This window comes from Ursus americanus, chromosome 29, assembly GCF_024610735.1.
Source record: "Ursus americanus isolate L20-20 chromosome 29, mUrsAme1.1.p, whole genome shotgun sequence".
Taxonomy (NCBI): domain Eukaryota; kingdom Metazoa; phylum Chordata; class Mammalia; order Carnivora; family Ursidae; genus Ursus; species Ursus americanus.
In genome coordinates, this window is record NC_142155.1 from 3,204,942 (window position 1) to 3,228,535 (window position 23,594).

At 37.7% G+C, this 23,594-nt stretch overlaps 1 long non-coding RNA gene across 2 annotated transcripts in view; it reads right to left on the bottom strand.

The window, feature by feature from the left end:
* LOC123796757 (uncharacterized) overlaps positions 1 to 23,594 on the bottom strand; it is a 291,862-nt gene that overhangs the window by 114,659 nt on the left and 153,609 nt on the right. For both annotated transcript variants that reach the window (XR_015722231.1, XR_015722232.1), the window contains exon 6: positions 1,614 to 1,769. This is a non-coding gene — a long non-coding RNA (uncharacterized LOC123796757). The remainder of the gene's footprint in view (positions 1 to 1,613; positions 1,770 to 23,594) is intronic.

A 23,594-nucleotide genomic window follows, 5' to 3' on the forward strand; every position in this document is an offset into this window, starting at 1 on the left:
CAAACTTTAGAAAACTGAGAATGCACTTTGCATGGTGACTATGTCTCTGTAAGATTAGAATCTCTGTACTTTCTCTATGGAGGCTTAGTATACGGGTATCACTTTAAAAAAAATTCTGAATTTACTGGGCATAGTACTCTATTATAAAATAGTGTTATTTTTGTGTGGCTCATATGTGCGTGTCTATAAGAATCATGTTTGGTTTGTTTAAATTCAACAAATATGTATTAATATTAAGAGGAGCAAGCCCTATGCCATGGACACAGAAAACTCTTAATCCAGCACAGAATGTGATGAGTGTAGTTGGCATGAGAGATAGAGAGCTATGGAAAATTGAAGAGGTGAGGAGGGAGCACTTTAGACATTAAAGTAGAATCTAGAAGAATGGGTAGGACTTTATCAGGTAGAGATGGAGATGGACATGCTCAGCAGGAAACAGCAAAGACTAAGGCCTGATGCGAGAAAGAGATAAGTGTATTTGGGAAACCAGGGATAATAAAAGTTTATAGATTTATTTGGTACAGATTGGATGGTGGAAAGTAGTGTTGCAAAAATGTTTAGGTCAGATTTTAAAAAGTGAACTTAATTTGGTAGGCAATGTAACCATTGAAATATATGGAATAAAAGACTGACATAATCACAGTGGCTTCGATATATAGATAGGATTGGAGCAGGGAAAAATCAATTGCTATGGAATTGTCTAACAGAGAACTCTAAGAATCCAAATTAGCTATACAGAGCTTGATCAAGGATAATGACAGCTAAGAGGAAAGAGGGGATGTGCGTGATAGATTATTTTTAGTGACAGTGATACGTAGTTGATTAGTGGTCAGCCATGGTTATTTCTGCCCTAAGTACATTTAGTCAGGCATTTCTACCTTTTATCAGTGCAACATATTTTTTCGTTGAGTGTACTCTTCTACTCTGGCTGCCGTCCTGTATGAGATTAAAAACGTGGGAAGCAGAGTTGGAGCAGCTTCAATATTTTCCTGTGCTCACTGGACTGGTTTTGCTGACAATTTGCTTCCTCCTTGACTTGTGAGGGCCTTCTGGAAATGTGGAAAGGGACAGTCTTAACTGGTAAGGGGCCATCCTATAGTTAAGACTACATAAGCAGAAAGGATTAATCATATGTATAGAAAGCCCTGAAACCAGTGCAGAAATTCTGAAGAAAATCATGAGATGAGAGAAAGGTCCAGAAATCAATTCCGATACTCTACCTCCCCATCCTCTGTAAGTCTGGTGTCTTAAAACATATCTCAAGGCCCAGCACACCCTTTCCCAGGATCTTTATGAACCATTTAGACCAACACTCAGTGGTTGAGCATCATCAGTCACCCAGTATTGACCCAAGCTTGGTAAGCTTCTTCTACCTTGATCCTTGTTTTCAAAACTCTATTCTAGTGCCCTTTTTGGTACCCACATTCCCCCCTGGCTTTGGACCCTGACTTATTCTTGTTTGTTTTCCTGAGTCCCTGACTTTGAATGTGAATGAGGGCTCCTGACTAACCACCTAATAAGTTACCTACTGGATAGCTAGTATCACCCACCTTGCTTTTCCTGGAACTCTTCTTTTGCCACTAGCTTAAGATGTCCAACTCTCATGCTCTTACCTTGCTTCTCCTGTTGCTTGGATTGTGAATGGAAATGCTATATTCTCCAGATCACCATTTGGCTCCTCTGCCACTCTGCTTCCAGGAGGGTGGGTTTTCTCAACTCTGAGCCATTCAGTGGACACCTCTGATGTTACTGGCTTTGCCTGATGATTCCTGAGTTCAAACAGAGAAAAGAACGTTTTAAGAAGTCAGGCCCAAGTGAGGAACTGTGGACATAAGGAGCAGAGTGCTATGTGAGAGAGAAGGGAAATATGCAGACTTTGCTGACTTTGTAATTTGCTCATTTTTCTTAACACAGGAAACTCAAACTTCAGTCACTTCTCTAGATAAGAAATGAATACCAAATAATTTTTGTTGTTGTTGACTTCATTAAAAATAAACTAGGGGTATATTTTTATAGTATTATAATTTGTATGACAATAATCATTTTGACTCAATCTATTTTCTTGACTTAGACCTGTAAAAGAGATTCTTTCACTCCAATGGTAGGGATAGGGCTGGGGAGTGGTGGGGAATACCACTTGTATGGATGTGATGTGATTACCATAAATCTATTCACACTCTACTTAGCTCTCCTTGATCAGGTAGGTATGTAAGTGTTTTCATCATTTATAGTAGTTGTGCAAATTGTCTGCACTATGTGTAGAAGTAATGACTGTGAGTGATGTGTATGTGTGTGGACTAGCGTTATTTTTAAGGAAAAAAAATTTAACTATTTGGAGCAGACTGGTCAAGTACTAGTTGCCTTCCTCTTCCTTTAAAAGGAGGAAGAAACCACCCATCCCTAAGTGTGGGGCTGAACCAGATCATCGCTCAGATACCCTTCTAGCCAGATGTTTTTATTTTCTCCAAAAGTTTTCTAGGCGAAGATTCTCTTTGAGGAATGTAGAAACCCAAACATGTTTCTATTGTAGGAATCAAGAAGTACTTCTATGTAGTTGAAAAATAATATATTTCAACGACGCTAGATACTACCTAAAATCAAAGATGCAAATCTGAAAACATTACTGAATAGACTACAAGATATTTAATTAGGACAATACTTGAGAGGGCAAAAATGCTTGATCTATAATAGGCAAAATCATTAACATTTACAGTAGTAATGATTGCTATAACAAGAATGGTAATTTTTTCCCCTGGGTTATTATGATTTTAACAGACCTGAAACTGTTTAGCATTCTTGTTAGAGATATTAGCGTTAATGTCACGTTAACCATTATATCAAAGGCAATGCATTATACTTTAAATGTTACTCAGTATCCCAAATTTTTCTTCAATAAATATTTATTGAGCATCTACTATTGTCAGGTATGATGTTAGCGCTGTGCATACAACAAACAGAACAGGTTCTCTTCTCTCATGAATTTCCCTGAAATGACACTAACCATTCAGCTTCTTGTGGTCATTAATCAAACAGAATGTTACAGGAGCTTAACTTATTCATTAAGTAAGCAGTGATTACTGACAGGGAAGTGGTGTGCTGAGGACACAGCATGAACAAAATGAACTGTCCCCTGCCTTTATGAAGCTGACTGCCTCTATGGACACTTAAAATATATCATTGCGTTACATGAAGAAGTACCTGGGGCATGGAAAAAATATAAAAGGCACCTAACCATGCCTTTAGGAGTCAGGAAAGGTTTCCCAGGAGAAAGGCACAAGTGAAGGCCTCCCAAATCTATAGGAATCAGCCAGAACTTTGGGTAAAGAACAGCTTGTGAAAAGGCCTGAAAACAAGGTAACTGGGAGAAATGTGGTATGAGTGGCCCAGAGGATGTTTGGGGCAAGGAGTGAACTGTGAGGCAGGAGGAGTCAGATCATTAGGGCTTTGCCCGCCATTCCGAGGCTTGGACTTTGTCCTACAGTGAAATAGGGAACTGAAGTGTTTTAAACATGGAAGATACATGATGAGGAACAGGTCCGTGTAAAGAATATACTTTTATTACCACTCCATCTCTGAAAGGTCTACAACCCCAAAGTATGGTTTTTATGTATGTTTTAATTTGGCATGGGATTCAGGCTCAGATGTTTCAACTTATCTGAAGTCAAATGTCAATTTAAAATTACTGTTTACAGAGTAAACTGCCTTTTTAGTTTGGATGTTTTTTCTTGCCGCTTTGCCCCAGTAAGCACCATAATCTTGGGTCTCTATTTAGACATCCCATCGTGGATACTCTCCTCATTTAGAATGTGAGCAGAAAGGTTCTAGTGATCCCACAAAAGGCAAATACTTGGAATGTTTGTTCCTGTCACAGTATATATTCCAGAGATGCACAGTTTCTGCCCCAAATATTCTTTAATTTCTTCTGTTAACATCTGGGTGAGACCTTCATCTAAATATTAACATGTCTTTAACACCTGCTAATCTTCATTCTGACAAAGAAGTTAGGTCCTAGATTCGGTGTGTCTGCAGGCAGCTGCTGGAGGCCGGGAACGTAAGGCACTCAGGCCCTGGCAGGGAGCACAGGGCGCATTCCAGGACCAAAATCTTGAATTGGTAGAATTGGGAAGTTGCAAATGAGGAAATCCGATCATTAAAGTTTAACTTATTGCAAGGGAGTTATAACCCCATGTCTGTTTCACTGTATACAGGGGATTCAGCTCTCCTTTGGGTTTCTTGGTCAAGGTGATTTAACCACAGTGCCTCTGTGGTAAGACAGTTTCTGGTTTTCCTGAAATAGGAGATGAATTCCTAGGCTCACATACAGTAAAGTCTTGTCTTGAGTGTTTGATGGATCAATGGGCTTTTAGTATGTGATTATGATATGGAATGATATTTTTATTTTCAGTGGTATTTTATAACAGCCTTCATAACAAATCTTTTCATGGCAGAAAAATATGTCACATGCAAACCAAGATTTTACTAACGTGTCCTCATTTTGTTCCTTTCCCTCTCACATGCAGGAATATTTCTCCTGAATGCAATACAGAGAGGCTCAGAGCTGACTCCAGGACCTGAACTGGAGGTGCTTTTGGGGAAAAAAACAAACAAAAATAACAAAAAAAAACAAGCTGATGGTTTTAAACAGATATAAGTTTTTCAAGGATTATATTGCTGACCTAATGCAGACAATGGAAGCTTTCAAACGCTGAAGCTTGAACTACAGAAAAGCTGTGCAATCTCTATCTGTATTTCCAAGGCTGAGAATGTAATTATGCATTGATAATTATTTAGTTTTTGGAATACATTCTTTTTCTTTTAAATTCCCTCTCATGTTAAAGATGTTAAATTTTAAAATTAAGTAATAAAGGGACTTACATTTTCTCCCCTTGAATGACCACTGTGAACCCAGTACAGTCATTAGTATAGCTCTTGTATCCAGCAAATTCCTCTGAGGAGCTCATGGCTTAGAAGGATTACAAGTTATACATACATAAAATCCCTGGAAAATAACTACTAAGGTCATAGCTACACTGTACAAACATATGGACTTGCTGCCAAATATCAAGATCATTGGCAAAGGATATTTTTTTTTGTTTCAAGTTTTTATTTAAATTCCGGTTAGTTAGCATATAGTGTAATATTAGTTTCAGGAATAGAATTTAGTGATTCATCACTTACATATAAAACCCAGCGCTCATCACAAGTGCCCTCCTTAATACCCATCACCTATTTAGCCCATCCCCCCATTTACTTCCCCTCCAGCAACCCTCAGTTTGTTTTCTGTAGTTAAGAGTCTGTTTTAGGGTGTGCCTCTCTCTTTCTTTTTTTGCCCCCATATTTATCTGTTTTGTTTCTTAAATTCCACATGAGCAAAATCATATGGTATTTGCCTTTCTCTGACTTATTTTGCTTAGCATAATACACTCTAGCTCCATCCTTGTCATTTCAAATGGCAAGATTTCATTCTTTTTTCATGAGAAAAGACCCTGAACAGCCAAAGCAATCTTGAAAAAGCAAAGCAAAGCTGGAAGCATCACCATTCTGGATTTCAAGCTAAGTTACAAAGCTGTAGTCAACAAAACAGTATGGTACTGGCACAAAAACAAACAAATAGATTAATGGGACAGAATGGAAAACCCAGAAATGGACCCACAATGATATGGCTAACTAATGTTTGACAAAGCAGGAAAGAATAACCAATGGATAAAAGACAGTCTCTTCAACAAATGTTGGGAGAACTGGACAGCAACATGCAGAAGAATGAAACCGGACCACTTTCTTACATCATACACAAAAATAAATTCAAAATGGATTAAAGACTAAATGTGAGACAGGACACCTGCAAAGGATATTAATATTTAAATGGTAACTATAAATTATAACATATAAATATATTATTTCTATATGCACAGAATGCCCTCTGATTTTGGAAAAGAGTCATAGATTATCTCAGTTTGCTCAATAGTTAAGATGTATTTAAATCTATACACATCTTATGGATGGCTCTATATCTATTTTTGTGGGTTCTAACCAGTGGTGTCCTGGCAAATATATAATAACTTGCTCTGAAAGAAACAAAGAAAGAGACAGGGAGAAAGGAAGGGAGGGAGAGAGAAAGAAAGAAAAAAAGAGAAAGGAAGGAAGGAAATACAGGAAGAAAGAAAGACTGAAAGAGAACAAAAGAGATGAGAAAAAGAAAGCCCAGATTTGTAGCATTTGCCAATTCCCATAGTATAAATATTTCTAATATGGCTTGTTTCAAACTACCAATGAGACATCGTTGCATGCAGAATTGGGAAAGAGATACACACCACTGGCTATTGTAAGAGTAGAGTCTAGCTCCAGCATATCACTGGCTGTAATAATTTCTCAGGACTCCTAATCCCATTATGCAGCTCAGTGCTATAGTCATGGGCTCTGTAAAAACAAATATATTTAAGATAATATTAGATTTTCTCTCTCTCTCTCTCTTTCTCTCTCTCTCTCTCTCTCTCACACACACACACACACACACACACACAGACTTAAAAATTAAATCGACACTACACAGTACATACAGAACAAGACATTCTGCTAGGTATTACAGAGAATTGAAAAAAAATGTAAGATATGCTTGCCCTTAAGGAATTTGTAGTCTGGTTTGGGATATTGAACATAAATCCTTGACATCAGAAACCACAAAGATTGAAATAATAGTATAAATAATAGTTTAGGGAAGTAGAGATAAATAACAGATAGTAAAAAATGAACTATCAAATAATACATGTTGACAATAATTACCTGATGGAAAAAGAGTGAAGAAATTCTGAGGGAAGATTTTGTGAGGATGTATATCAGAGATACTTGACGTATAAGTAGCATTTGGACGTGTGGCACCCTCTGAGAAGGCATGAAGACGAGGCGGAATACATCTTAGTGTACAATGAGTAAACAACCAGGCAGGAGCAGAACATTTGCAGAAATACCTTTTACTAACAACAGCTGATAGTTACTAGGCAGTTACTGTGTGCCAGACACTGTACGGCTTCATATAAATCAGCTCACTTAATCTTCACAGAAACATTATAAGCCAGGTTGTTTGGAGTATTAAATGAGAAATACACATTTCATAAACAAGAAAACTAAGGCCTATGGACATGAAACAAGTGACTGAGGTCCACCAATAGGCAAATGGTGGACCTGGAGCTGGAATTCAGCTGGAATTGGGAAGCAAATCTAAACATGCAATTTTTAGGATAAAGTTATAAAAATTTGGAACATAAAGAATAAGGAGTTCAGAAATTGTTCTGCAGGGTAATATTTTATAGAAAACCAATACCCAAACCCTTGAAAACTTAATCAAAAAGTGAAATGTTCAAACACCTTGTTTATCCCCCTCCCGTGATATTTTTTTCTCTTTTGATTTTGGAGTACATTTACGACAAACTGGGACATAATATGTTTAAACGTTTGAGATAATGCCTTATGAGTTAGGTAAGTCTATAGTCAGCTTTCAAAACTTGTTGATACTTAATCAGACTATACATAAAGACAAGGCTTCAATACTGGGAGTCTATGGCTTCTTCAAAACATCTCTTGTTTATATAAAGTTAATAAAACCGGTTGAACAAACTGTCAAAGAACCACACATTCTTTTCATCTGCATGACGCATATTGACAGCCAAGAATTTATTATTTATTACTAATTGGGTTGACAAGTCCTTTGCCATTGCACAGGGAACTTTGGACTATCAGCTTTTTGAAAACTCTTTTTGTCCCCCATAGTCAGGATGCTTTAGATATACAGAAATCTGGACGAGGGGCGCCTGGGTGGCGCAGTTGGTTAAGTATCAGACTCTTGGTTTCACTTCAGGGTCATAAGAGCAGGCCTGTGATGGGCTCCGTTGCTCAGCACCGAGTCTGCTTGGATTTTTCTCTCCCTCTCCTTCTGCCCTGTCCCTCCCCACCATGCTTGCTCATGCTCGTTCTCTCTCTCTCTCTCAAATAAAATAAATCTTTAAAAAACAAAAAGAGAAATCTGGAGAAGAAAAATAACATCTTTTGGATAAAAATATCATGGTCTTTGCTCATTCTCTTGGACAGCAAAGAAAAGAAACTATTTTGTTTCTTTTCTTTTCTTCTTCTTCTTCTTTTTTTTTTTGTTTATGAGATTGTTCTGGAAATGAAATACTCCCCATTAGTTTAAGTAAAAAAGTCTGTACAGTTTAAAGTTGCTATTTAGTTGCAAGTCATTAAACATATTGCCAAATATCTTTTTATAAGATATTCCTAAACATATTGCCAAATAACTTTTTATAAGATATACATAGTGCCTGTGAATATATTTAAAACGCAGGGGAAGAAAGTTTTTTTTCCTCTCTTTGAAAGATAATAAAAAAATGAAACTGCTTTGTAATTTATAGATAATAATATTGGGCAGTATATATGCATTTTTGTTTTGGTTTTAAATAAATTCTCTAAGGTTCTAAAAACACTCTTACAAGTCTATAAGATAGTCTTTATTCTAGTAGACACTTCTTACCTTTTCTCCACACAGCATGGAAAATGAAAAGAAATTTGCATTGCACAATGAATGAACAGACCAAATATTACAAAAGTTCAAGATAATGCATTACTAGTTGGGTAAGTATAACAACCTTAAGTTGGAAAACCACTCCAAAAAGAAAAGCAGTACTGGTTACTAAAAAGATTTGAATTGTGTAAGATGTAGGCTTTGGGTCAGTTTTTAAAGCTTTCTTATATATGTCTTGAACCCATTTGAAGTTTGATGGAAGATATCTTTACATAGGTGCACAATTTTTCGTACAATTGTAAAAGATGCTCTGTCTGAAATCTGTCCATCAATCTTAAGGGTCCAATCAGAATATGCTTACATAGCACAACATTTGCTATAAAACTATAAATATCAGCTATAAACTGATATCTGATATTTTAGCATCTATATTTTATTTCTAATTTATAGTAAAATAAGTCAACCAGACTTCATATTAACACTTCAAGTACGTGTTTTTTTTCCAATTTAGGTTCTTAAAACATTTCATTAAGAAAGTTTAAAACGTTTTACTACAGAACCAACATGTTTATAAAAACATGATTTCTTCACTGTTATTATCCCATAATTCATATAGACTTTTTCAAGGATTATTTGAAGCTTAAATTTAAGTTTAAACTATATAAAAGTTTACACTAGTTTTTAGTTCATGGGAGAAATAACTTTATCTTAATGCTTGTGATCCTCTAATTTTATGATCTTTCTAGTCAGCTTTGTGCTGGATCCTGCAAGAACTGTGGAGTTGACATTTTACAGAGTAGGACAGAAGAGAGGCAAGGGAATCTTTAGAGTAGTATCCAGGCATTAAGGTTTGAAAAGCATTACAATTAAAGGATTTTCTCAAAATTTATGTCTTAATCATAAAAGCCAACAGCTACAAGCTCTAGGGCTTAAAACAAGCAGACAAAAAGCTGTTTTGACTGTACTTGGAGGCCAGATGAGCTTTAGCAAAACAGCATTACAATTCAGCTCCTTTTGCATTTACTTTTATTCATGTGCTTTCTAGTGACTAGAACAAGCGTGCCTTTGATGTGTGCTACCCAACTTCCACTGTATGCACTATGCAAGGGTCCTGGCACGAGGAGTCATCATGTGTTCTGCCACCTAGCATCTGGGCTTCTCCATCCAATAATCTGTAGGGATAATTTATGGGGATGTGTGTGCACATATGAAATTGATTCATAGGCCTGTGGATCAGGACCAGGAGACTACCTACTCTGGTGTGATCACCCTTTGCCCACCATACTCTATCTTTTCTAAACTTTTCTTCAAACATTTCTCTTTTCCTTCTTTCCACGGACACACACACCCAGTATACTCACAGTTGTAAGTGAGTCTTTTGAAGGAAAGATGAAGGTCTAGTACAGCTTTTATTGGATGTGCTTCCCCTGTCTGTGTCTCTGGACTTTTTCTCTCTTGGTGTCACAACATGACACTGCTCTAAGTGGTAACAGATAATAGATTACAGTCCTACTGGTTTGCCACTTCCTTCATGCTGAAGACAATAAGAAAAGACGGTTACTTGGGCAATGAGGTGGTTAGGCATTGCTAACAATCTTTACTTTTTATGCTAGTGACTGTACTGGTGAGTTTATGAAAGGGAAGGAGTAACTGCCGGTCTTCCTAGTGTGTTAGCACAGCAGTTCTCTGCTTTTGAGAGCAGTGCAAGAGTCTTTAAGGCTATCAGCAACTGTCCAATTTCAAAGGTATTCACTTTTAGTTGTACATAATTTCAGTTATGTATTTTACTCATACTTAAATGTTGAATTGACTCTCTACTTATTTCTTGTTCTTTTATATGACCTTCTCATATGTGTGCACTCCATATCCATGTTTTAACAAAAACAGCAAGAACACTTTGTCTTGAGACTGTCTTCTGATAGTGCACAGGGTAATTTAGTTGGCAGAAAGATGCATACGCACAGAAAGCTTTCTTCAAGGAGATAGGGTATGCCAATCCTACTTCTATTATTAATCTATCGGATGGCCTTAAGCAAGCCTCTTAACCAGTTTGCTTCTGTTTTATTCTTTGTGAAGAAGATATAAGGAAGACAAGCTGTAGGTGAAAAGAACATTACAGAACAGTCCTGGAACAATCTGTAGAATATTAAAAAGGAGTAACTTTGAGCATTGAGGATACTGCTATTTCCAGGGAATACCTAGGTTGAATTACCAGACAGCCTCAACAGTTCACTGTTTGGATCAAAGAATTTTCAGAATTTCTTGGAAAAATGAGATGATGGTTGAGTATTAGGATATAATAGGATATAACAGTAAATGTACAAGTGTATGCAGTTTAAATCAATCCCAGGAAAAAAAATCTGCCAAATCCTTTTAAAAACCTGGTATAAATATGAGGCAGATTTTTAAGAAAATGTGTTTACAGAGAATGACACCTAATATATTCAAATCTCATTGCTCATGGGAATGTGTGTGCTTGCCAGTGAGAAGATAATGGTTTAAATGTATGATCTAATACAAATAAACATGCGGTATAGTGTTATAAACAATAAATTGTTAAAATATACACTTGAATTTGTTGTTAAGTCCTTCTAAAATTGGACCTTGAATGTTTAAAAACTCAGTAATATTAAGCTGTTAATGCCAAAGTTTTCCCACATTCACATTTCTACTCAATAAAGGAATTCGGGGTCGGTGGTGGGAACTGAATGTACAAAATAGGGTTCTGTCAGATTAAGGCTGCCATTAATTCTAGTCATCTTGGCTTTTCACAGAAGGGTGTTGCTTCTGGGTGTCTGAAGTGTAAATCTGGGAACTCTTTACAACCTTAGAGCCGATTTCTAAGGTAACTAAGCATCCAAAACACAGACAGTTTTATAAATCAGAATTAACACCTTGAATTGTTCTTGGAAGCCAAATGGAAGTTCTCAAAACTTCTGGAGGCCAGCTGATGTCACCCTGTTCCCAGTTTCCTGGACAGATTCAGCTCCAGCATTCTCACCAGTTAAAGTTTCCTTCTGGTAGCCCTGTGTCACAGCTATTGAGACTAGCTGTATGTAGGGCACCTGGTTGCAAGCCAACTGAGAAATTAGATAGCCAGACATCACAGTGGTCACAGTGAAACCAATTTGTTTTCTTTCAAACCAGACCAGGGCTCCATTCTCATGTTTCTAACCTCTTTCTGGGAGGGGTAAAAATTCACATACCTGATGGCACACTCAAGTTCTAATTAAATTGACCTTAACCCCAGTCAGCTTGACTGGCTCTGATAAGGCGTGATTAGTTTTTAGGGTCAGGGTCAAAAAGCAGCAGAACAAGGATGACGGAGGGAGAAGTTGTTTATTTGGGAATTCCTGGGGTTTTAATTATGACACTTTTCAAGGGAAGGAAAATGGCCACTAATGGAATGAAGGTGGATAAATTAAGGAGCGTTGGGGAAAAACAGTTTGTATATTCACAGAGGCCTTTTAACTAGGCACTCTGTGTGAGTGTGTGTGTGTGTGTGTGTGTGTGTGTGTAAATGTGTGAACATAATAATCCAAGTAGCAAAATGGGTTAACAGCATTGTACATTTGTCTTCAACTCTTTCACGGGAAAATAGTCGGGGAACACTAATGAAAGAGGTTTCAAGGAAACCAGTTGGGCATAAACTCTTAAACCATATTTAAGATTGATTAATACAATATCCTGTTTTAAGTTTAGTCTGCAGTAACTTGGAAAATTTTCAAAATGACCAGTTATAGAAAATGAATAATTAGCTGCATTCTATTGGCTAAAAATGTCAAGTTATGTGATCGGACAACCTGAAAAATTCACCCCTCCTTGACGAATTTTCCAATTTTATCTTGAATTCCAAATTTAAAGAAATCATCATCGCTTAAGTTTGGTGGGGTTGCTGCCATTGCTGTTACTTGTCAAGTGTATTCAGTGAGCTCATTAGCTGAACCACACATACATGGTATTAACCATGCTCTTAAGATTTAAAAAGTGAAAGGAGATAAGGGACTGACTTACTGTAAAGACTTTTTCACTTCCCTATGAAGTGAGAGCCAAAAAGGCACTTTTTTAGGAGGAAAACAAACAAAAAAACCCTTGGAACTGAAACTGGTTGTCAGTAGCTAGTCTTTTCCTGAATTCCTTCATTAGAGAAACCTGTAGCGTGGTACATTCTGCATATGGCTATGGTGACTTTCAGGCATTTGCACTCATTCTCAGCTCTCTCAGAGCTTTTCTCAATAGCCAGGTCTCTGGGGACAACCAGACAGGAAGAGGGATAATCATGAAGAAAGCCATGTTCACAAAACTGCTGGGATAATGTAACTTACATAGCCAAACCCACATAAAATGAAGTCATTTGCATGCTGCCTTGGACATGCATTTTCCATAATCCTCACCACTGACTCATTGTGTTTAGTCATAAACATTCTTTGGCCCTCAATGTCCCCACCTGTAAAATAGGGATAATAGTATTTGTCACATGGACAATGATGAGATGAGAGTGTTTTTAAAGGACTTTAACCTTGCCAGTAAGTTAAATTCACATACCTGTGTTCTTTGTTTTAATAGTACAGAGTTTTATGAAAAAAGAATATAGATAAGTAATTATCTCTGAAGTGTTTTCAGGGCTTTATTTGATTTAAGTTAAATGAAAATAGTGTTTTTTTATATGTCATAAAATTCTTCTCTTTGTGTAATGTTAGTTTTTAAAAAATTTTGTGACTCTGCCATTTTCAATCATTTAAATAATTGATATTTAAGTAATCCTCATGTTAAGACCACATCATTTAAACTGAAACTTCTGGTACTCTGGCATTTGTATTACTGTTTTTTTTTTTTTTTAAGATTTTATTTATTTATTGAAAGAGAGAGAGACAGCCAGCGAGAGAGGAAGCACAAGCAGGGGGAGTGAGAGAGGAAGAAGCAGGCTCCCAGTGGAGCAGGGAGCCCGATGCAGGGCTTGATCCTAGGACCCTGGGATCAGGCCCTGAGCCCAAGGCAGACGCTTAACGACTGAGCCACGCAGGCGCCCCTACATTACTGTTTATGCTGATTTTTTTTCTTTCTCTTTAGCACTTCTCTTTCTCTTTCAATATACTTTATAATTTATTTGTTGGTTATGTTGTTTATTATATTTTTCCTTACTGGAACAAAATCTCTGAGTTTACAGATTTCTATTTTGTTCAGTGATATATCCTCTGTGTCTTGAACATCCGACACAGAGTATTTGTTAAATGGTTCCATTGAATATGCAAAGTTTCTATTTGGAAACAAAAGAAGCTCAATTTCCACAGCTTAGAGTTGAAATTTGATTCAGGCTTTTGAACTAATCTGGCCCTAAATCCATTCATCAACCCACATCTCCTTCCTTCCTACCTTCCTTCCATCTGTCTACACTCAGCTTCTTGTCTATGTAGGCTTTGCTTTTCCTATTGCCCCCTGAAACTTGGTTTTGACATTGTCTTCTAGCTATGAGTTTCGCTTCTCTGACCTAATGCTACCATAATGTGGTGAATCATTTATCTGAAGAATTATGAACGTACAACAGTAAGTACAAAATGGCTGCCAATGTTTCACATGAAGAATGTACATGTGGATGTTGGAACTGATAGTTCCTGGACGGTGTGTTACAAAAGGCCCTTCTGGCATCTGATTGTCTTTCAGTGAGAATAGCATGCACACCGATTGATGTTATGTGGCCTTTTTTAAACTTTCAATTTATTTCAGATGTGGCTTAAAGTAATGTGTCATCCAGAGTTCGTTCGCCTGTTGGATGATTCATTCATTGAACTCCTAAACAAACAGATGGTGCGTAGGGGAGAAGACAGAAGAAAAAGGAAGGAAAGAAAGAGGAAAGGAAAAAGAGGAAATAATTTTGACACTAAAACGTCAATGTTGTGATTATCTCTTAAAAAGTAGAAATAAGCATTTTGGTTCCCCATGTGAAAATTCAATCTAGTAATACCATACACTTGAGGTAAGTTCTGTGATTTAAAGTACTTGTGGTTTTGTTTGATGGTTGGTGGTTTTCATTTAAATTAAGATGATATTTATAAATTAGAGAGAGAGACTAGAACGTGAATAATACAACAGAGCTTAGGCTCTTCAGTTGAAAATGTTGAAAATTTGGAGTAAAAAAGAATCATATCATGAATGATTCTTTACTTTTTAGTTATAAGAGTCAGGCTATAAAATTTATTGCATGTTGTAGAGAAAGTCAAAAATAGTGTGTGTTTTTTGTCAAGACACTTCTTTGTGATTCATTCAACAAACACGATTGAATATCTTCCAAGTACTAGGCACTGTGCCTAGTGCTAGAGCAGGGAAGCAAGAGAGGGCTGACAGAACAATGAGAGCTACCTACCACATTTCTGTGAGAGTATGAAGTGTCTGTTTCTTTCAAAAGTTACTTTAACCCTCACAAAACTCTTCAACATAGATATAGTGTTCCCTTTCCACGTGCAACAAACCGAAGATCAGAGAAGTTAACTTATATTCCAAAGTCACCCAGCCTGTGTGTGGCAGAATCAGTATTCAAACCAGTGTTTTGATAGCACCAAACCTTTGCTATTTTGACTAAGCTACCTTCAAGCCTTTCATAACCTAGAAGAGACAATCTCCCTTGGATGCCTGGACATTCATTAACACTTCACAATGTAGTCAACACATTCAGTAACATGCATGTATTGACAAATGTCCACATACACCATGTATACATGCTAAATACTAGAGATATGCACACACCTAACACCTATTCCTACCTTCAAGGAGCACTTAATTTTGTGTAAGAAACTGATACGTTAAAAAAAAAAGTGTTGTATTGGCCAATTATCCAGCCCTTTTGAAAATTTACCTGGTAGAAAAACAAAATGCTACCATTTGCAACAGAGTGAAGGGGCTGAAGTGCTAGAAACCTGTACTGAAAGGGAAGTGGGACTTAAGCTGTGCGATGAGGCTTACTTACTTAAGGAGAAAAACCTGGTATTATCTTTTCCTATTCTCCCCTTCCAAAACATTCCTGTAAGATTCTATATCCTTCATAACGTTTATAATGTTCATCCCCTAAAAAAAATATTTTTCAGAGTTTACAGATGGCAGTTGAATGACAGGATTATGGAAAATCATTATTTAAAACTTCACAGAGGGGCGCCTGGTGACTCAGTTGGTTAAGCATCTGCCTTCGGCTCAGGTCATGATCTCAGGGCCTGGGATTGAGTCTCCCACATCGGGTTCCCTGCTCAGCAAGGAGTCTGCTTCTTCTCTCCCTCTGCCCCTCCCACTTGCTCATGCTCTCTCTCTCTCACTCTCTCTCTTTCAAAAAAAAATAAATACATAAAATCTCTAAAAAAATTTAAAAATAAAACTTCGCAGAGTTCCCAGGTCCTTGGAGAGAAGTTACTGCGTAACTACACATATCATAGATGCTGGTTATACTATAATCAGTTGGCTCAATACACCAATCTATTGCACTGCGGGTTGCAAATTAAGATCTAGTTGGGGGGATGCTGAATACTCTGTCAAACTAAGAAAAATCATATTTCACTTAAAACTATATCAATTTAAGTTATCTTATGATTTCAGAGATGTTAAAATGCAAAAAAATGTATATCTTAGAACTGATAGAGGTGCCTGGGTGGCTCATGGGTTAAGTGTCTGCCTTGGGCTGGGGTCAGGATCTCAGAGTCTTGGGATCAAGCCCCGCCTCAGGCTCCCTGATCAGGAGGGAGGAGGCTTCTCCCTCTCCCTCTGCTCCTCCCCACTGCTTGTGCTCTCTCTGTCTCTTAAATAAATAAATAAATAATCTTAAAAAAAAAAAGGAAATAAGGTGTGTATTAGTCAAGTCTCCAGAGAAATAGAACAAGATGTGTGTATATATTATACACACATATATATCTGCATATATCTGTAAATCTATCTATCTGTCAATCTATCTATCTAAAAAGAGAAAGAGAAAGAGAGAGAGATTTTAAGAAGTTGGCTAACACAGTTAAAGAAGCCTAAAAAGTCCAAAATCTGAAGGCTGGCTGGCAGGCTGGAAGCCCAGAGAGGAGCTGAAGTTTGAGTCCTGAGGTGGATGGTTTGCTGGTAGAATTAACCTTTCTTCCAGGGAGCTCAGTCTTTTTCTATTAAGGCTTCCAACTGATTGGATAAGGCCCACCTCATTATGGAGGGCAATGTGCCTTATTCAAGCTATGCAGATTTAAATGTAAATCTCATATAAAAAATATATTCACAGAAACATCTAGAATAATGTTATACCAGATACGTGGGTGCTGTAACCTAGACAAATTGACACATAAAATTAACCATCACAGAGTGACATTGGGAAGGATGGGAAAATTCTGTTCATTGTCAGAAACATTAGTGCTAGAAATCCCCTCCACGCATAGGGCCCAGACACAAGATAGAACAGCACTTTGCTCTGCCTCTCAAGCTCCTGTGGGAGTTGGGGTTCATCCTCTCTGATCTCTTCTAGCCCTTCCCTCAGAGGGAAGCATCCCCAATATAATCAAACTTGCTGTCTAGAGCATAACTGGTGTGCTATGAAGGGGAAAGCATTCTGTCCTTGTCTCTACATTAATAAAGTTTACACTTTTCTGTTTTCCTAACTTGATAGAGGCCAGACCCCCAGAGGTGGGTTGGGAGGTGGACAGAAAAATCAAATGTGCTTTAAATATATGAAATAGAGTATTTTTTCCTAAGTTTAGTTTAGTTCTTCTTAGTTGGAAGCTGTATAAGTGGACAGATGATGAGAGGAGGAGGGAGGGAGGGACAGACAGAAATTAAGGTAGAAGAGCAGCTGGGCTTCAAGGCTATCTCCATATACCCTGGCCAGACCCCACCTCACCCTTATCCCACTGACATCCCCCTCCCACCACCAAACTCCCATCCAAACTTCCCCTGGATCCACTACTCCTACATTCTGTAAAAAGTGCCAAAGGTCTGTTCTTGCAAGCCATAATTCTCTGTTAAATTTTACCTACATTCAATATCTTTGCTCCACCTGATTGCGCAATACTTGAACTGCTGACTCACTCTCTTGCTTTATCATAAATATTTGCATTTGGTTAACATCATGGACTTTGGAGTTGTGGAATCTCTGCTTACAATTATTTTGTCTCTAGCATTAGTCCCTTCATCTGTAAATTTGGGATAATGATAATACTTTCATAGTAAGTTAGTTGGGAAGAGCAAATAACATAGCATACGGTACACTCTTGGTACAATGCCTAGCAAGAAATGAGCGCTCAGTGTTTGTTAGGTATTATTACTCCTACAGTGATACACCAGAAATGATGTGGTTTCCCCATGAGATCATGATGCCTGGTATTTGTAAACTGGTTAGGTACACAGAATACAAAGATAAAGTAGTAGGGTCCCTGCTTTTGATCAGCTTCTAGGATAACTGGAGTAATATTATGATATGTTTCTGTTGGTTTTTATCCATGTTAATCATGAAAAAGATCATTGATCCCAATAGTATTGCAGTGAAATCAACTTTCTTTGTGGCGAGGATTAGAAAAATGAAGATTGGGTGACGATCCTTGGCAGCCTCTTGGATTAATATGGCCCATAAACAGGTTTTGTTAGGCCTAGCAAAGTTTTTGGTTTGGGTTTTGTTTTCAGTGAAACAGCATTTCTTTAGAAAGCGACTGCACTTTCTCCAGCCACTCCCTATTGTCTTACAATCATCATGTCACTCATTCACACATATTTACCTGTTTGATCACCCCATTGTCCAATAAGCTGTGACCCCTACTCTGTATTATAAGGAATAAATAGCTTACTATTTTAAAGCAGTAAATAGTTAACTGCTCCTCATCCTTACAAACATAAAAGACACTATTAGAAACAAATAGCATAGTAAAAAAAAAAAATCCTGTTTAGGAGATGAGGTAAGAAGTGATAATTTGATCATCTGATTCTCTTAAACAGTCTCAAATTTGCCTATATGAGCCTAATTTAAGGAACCACAGGCCTCCTGAGTCCAAAGAAATCCATGATAAAAGTAATGGGGGCCCCTTGGTAGTATGAGTCAGAATTTCATCTCATCGTCATTGAGAGAGTCCGAGGAGTGTCTCACACATGCTCAGAAGCAGACCCTGCAACACATCATAGCATGTACCATTTTCTGCTCTCCTGCCCCAGTTTTCTTAAGGAAAGGCTATGACTAGCCAAACTGTATGAAATTGCTCCGGACTTGCCCTTTCTAAACACGATGCTTCCATCAGCTGGCATCAGCATCTCTGTGAGCACTAATACTTGTGAAGGCTTGAAACCACTTCTGGTCACACTAATGCCACTCTCCTCTGCCACTCACCTTCACCTGCACATTAGCTCCAGACACCGTAGTCTGTATACTGGTCCATCAGGGTGCCTCAAGTCATGCAGGCACCAAAACTATATGTTCCTTGCAGAACTGGAGCGATCACTCCCTACAAACCACCACTTTTGTGTCACATGATAGCATATACACACCACCGAGCATTTGCTAAGTGTCAGTGCCTTACAGAGTTCTTAGTAAAGAGAACCTTTCCAGTTTTTCTCAGAATACCTTTGCTCCCTAAGACTCAGCTGTTTGTGTGTTTGGGGTCAGACCTGAGAGATAGATGCATGCTGCGTTCAGAATTGCCATGACTCCTAAACACCTGAGGTTTAGTTACTGTGTCAAACTCATTTGCCCGATTCTCCTTCCCCCCAGGATGAGTTTTTCCTTCAGAGGGCTACTCCTTGATTTGATAAGAGTTCTTGTGGACCTGCCTCAGCAGACCTCCAAAGGTAAGTGTATACATATCTAATGGAGTATCCAGAAGAAATCAGATTTAAATTTTTTTATGGGATGGAAAATCATTTAAAATAAGTTATCCTTTCCCGTGTCTTAAAGAGGAGCTATCCATTTTCCTTTGGGTGGACTCCCTTGGTCTGGGGAAAACCACTTTTATGGCAGTTTTTAGTTTCATAGAGATGTAAAGCAAATACTCACCCTTGTACTGAAGAGAATACAATGGGACTTCTTGATAAGCCAAGCCTGGCTCTAGTTCTGTAGGCAGATGGAATCCTCATGCTCCCTGTGAAACCCAGTGGACTATAGATCTTATAAGGTACACATTCCAAAAAAGTGTTTGCTACACAGAGGGGTCATGGGATGAAAACACTTCCGATCTCAGTTCTTTCACTTTGTGATTCAAAGTTTTAAAAGCATATCCAAAGAACTAGCAGTAGTCTTTATGGAGGTGAGATGGCAAGAAAAACTAATGAACTTCTTTGAAATTAAAGTCATTAAGAGATAGCCCAGGGAAACTGAAGGAAAGGGGATCCAGACTGGCTTCTTAGATTGCACCCTAGGCCATGGGTGGTTGGCATAGAGAACTGATTTTGGAATATGCTTTTTATTTTATTATTTTTTAAAAAGATTTTATTTATTCATTTGACAGAAAGAGAGAGAGAGAGTACAAGCAGGAGGAGCAACAGGCAGAGGGAGAGGGAGAAGCATGCTCCCCACTGAGCAGGGAGCCGGATGCGGGGTTTGATCTCAGGACTCTGGGATCATGACCTGAGCCAAAGGCAGACACCTAACTGACTGAGCCACCCAGGTGCCCCTGATTCTGGAATATTCTGACTGGCACTGGGATCACCTCTAACCCACCCAAGGTGTGCTTAGGGGGAATCACCTGCCTCTGAATGACAGGAAGTGTCGACAGTATTGTACACGTGGCAACCAGGTCACTTTTGAGTGTAAGCTTAATCCTGGGGGAGGGTATCTTCTCCCTCCCACCAGGAATTCTGTGTTTTGAAAAAAGTAACAGCAACACTGGTAGCTAGAACTTGCAGTGGAGTGTCTTGGTTTTGGTAGTGATGCTGAACTTTAGAAACAACGGCATGGAATGGGATACATTTCCCCCAAGGGATTCACTATGTATGTGGTGACAGTTTCCATGGAATGTACCTAACTTGCCCAGCTTAACAGCAAGACAAATATAGCTTTCAATAGCTTTATATTCAGTAATATAAAAGAATAAACTGTAGTACCAGCATTATTCACAAGGGCCAAAAGGTGGACACAGTCCATATGTCTATTAATAGATGAGCGGATGAACAAAAAGTGTTATGTACAGATAATAGAATGTTATTCAGCTCTAATAACGAATGAAATTTTGGCATATACTACAACATGGATGAATCCTGAAGACATTACACTAAGTGAAACGAACCAGTCACAAAGGGACAAATACTGTATGATTCCACTGATATGAGGTATTTAGCATAGTTAAATTCATAAAGACAGAAAGTGGAATGATGGTTGCAAGGGACTGGGGGAAGAGGCAAGAGGGAACTACTGCTATTAGGTCCGGAGGTTCTATTCAGAGTGTGAAAAAATTCTGGAAATAGACAGTGGTGACGGTTTCACAACAATGTGAAAGTAACTTAATGCCACTGAACTGTACACTTGAATTGGTTACAATGGTAAATTTAATCTTATCTAAATTTTACAACAATAAAAATTTTTTTAAGTTAGTAAGGTGTTAGAAGTTAGGTTAGTGAATAACTTCATTGTTCCTCCCATCACTAAGGAGCTAGAAACCTATGTAATTTGAGTATTAAAGTAAATCTGAACCTATTTTTACTTGTAAGCTAGTGATATCAGGAGAATTCTGAATTACATTAAAAAATCTGATATACAAAATTACAGGCAGAACTGTGGCATCTTATAATTTGAAAGGTTTCTTAAGGTCTTTAAGTAATTTATTTTTAAGTGGATCTCTATCCATCCAATTGCTCAGTTAACCTCAGACCCAGGTAAGATTCAAAATCTAAGGATAACACTAAAAAATGACTATGAAGCAGTTCTTCCAAAATTGTTTTGCCGACGATACTGTGTGGAACTTTGAGACTGGTTTTTAGCATACTCAATTTACATTCAGCAACAACCCCTTTCCCAATCCTCATACTGTATTAGGAGCTAATCTGGAAACTGTTTTAAAATGCAGCTTCTGATTCAATAGGAATGGTGAGGTGCCTCAGACTCTGCATTTTTTAAAAATAATTCTTAAATTTGAGTATAGTTGACACACAATGTTACATTAGTTTCAGGTGTACAACACTGTGACTCAACTTCTCTATATGTCAGACTATGCTCACCACAAGTAGAGCTGCCATTTGTCACCACACAATGCTATTGCAATATCGTTGACTATATTCCCTATGTTGTGCCTTTTATTCCCATGACTTAGTCATTCCATAACTGGAGGGCTACATCTGCCACTTCTCTACACCCATTTTGCTCAAGCCCCTCTCCTTCCTTCTGGCAACCATTAGCTGGTTCTCTATATTTTTACTACCCTGATTCTGCTTTTTGTTTATTCATTTTTTTTTTAGGTTCCACATATGAGTGAAATCATATGGCACTTGTCTTTCTCAGTCTGACATAGCATAATACCCTCTAGGTCCATTCATGTTGTTGCAAGTGGCACAATCTCATCCTTTTTTTTAAGGCTGTGTAATATCAGGTGTGTGTGTGTGTGTGTGTGTGTGTGTGTGTGTGTGTACACTACATCTTATTCATTCATCTGTCAATGGATGCTTAGGTTGCTTCCATATCTTGGCTATTATCAATAATGCTGCAATAAACATATGGCTGCATATATCTTTTCAAATTAGTGGTTTTTTTCCCCTTTGGGTAAATGCCAGTAGTGGAGATATTGTATTATATGGTATTTCTATTTTTAATTTTTTGAGAAACGTCCATACTGATTTCCACAGTGGCTGTACCAATTTACATTCTCACAAAAAATGTATGAGGGTTCCTTTTTCTCCACAGCTTGGTACTGGCACAGAAATAGACACATAGATCAATGGAATAGAATGGAGAGCCCAGAAATAAACACACATTTATATGGTCAATTAACCTCTGACAAAGAAGGTAAGAATATACAAAGGGGGAAAGACAGTCTCTTCAATAAATAGTGCTGGGAAAACTGGACAGTTACATGTAAAAGAATGAAACTGGACCACTTTCTTACACCATACACAAAAATAAACTCAAAATGGATTAACGAACTAAATGTGAGACATGACAAGAATAAGACAGGGATGTGCACTCTCACCACTGTTATTTAACATAACACTGGAAGTTCTAGCTGCAGCAATCAGACAACAAAAAGAAATAAAAAGCATCCAAATGGATAAGGAAGAAGTCAAACTTTCACTGTTCGCAGACAACATGATACTCTACATAGAAAATCCAGAAGACTCCACCAAAAAATTGCTAGAACTGATAAATGGATTCAGTAAAATTGCAGGATACACAATCAACATACAGAAATAATGGAGTAGCAGAAAGAGAAACCAAGGAATTGATCCCGTTTAAAATTATGCCAAAAAGCATAAGAAACCTAGGAATAAATCTAACCAAAGAAGTAAAAGATCTGTACTTATTACTTATGAAAGAAATTGAAGATGACACAAAGAAATGGAAAAACATTCCATGTTCATGGGTTGGAAGAACAAATATTGTTAAAATGTCTATATTACCCAAAGAAATCTATACATTTAATGTAATCCCTATCAAAATACCATCAGCATTTTTCACAGAGCTAGAACAAACAATCTTAAAATTTGTATGGAACCACAAAAGACCCCAAGCCTGAATATCCAAAGCAATCTTCAAAAAGAAAAGCAAAGTTGGAGGCACCACAATTCCAGACTTCAAGCCATATTACAGACTGTAGTCATCAAGACCGTATGGTACTGGCACAAAAACAGACACATAGATCAATGGAACAAAATATAAAACCCAGAAATGGACCTACAACTATATGGGCAATTAATCTTTGACAAAGGAGGAAAGAATATCCAATGGAAAAAAGACAGTCTCTTCAACAAATGGTGTTGGGAAAACTGAACAGCTACATGCAAAAGAAGGAAACTGGATCATTCTTTTTCATCATATACAAAAATAAATTCAAAATGGATGAACGTTCTAAGTGTGAGATAGGAAACCATCAAAATTCTGGAGGAGAACAAACACAGTAACCTCTCTGGCCTTAGCTGAACCAACTTCTTACTAGATATGTCTCCTGAAGCA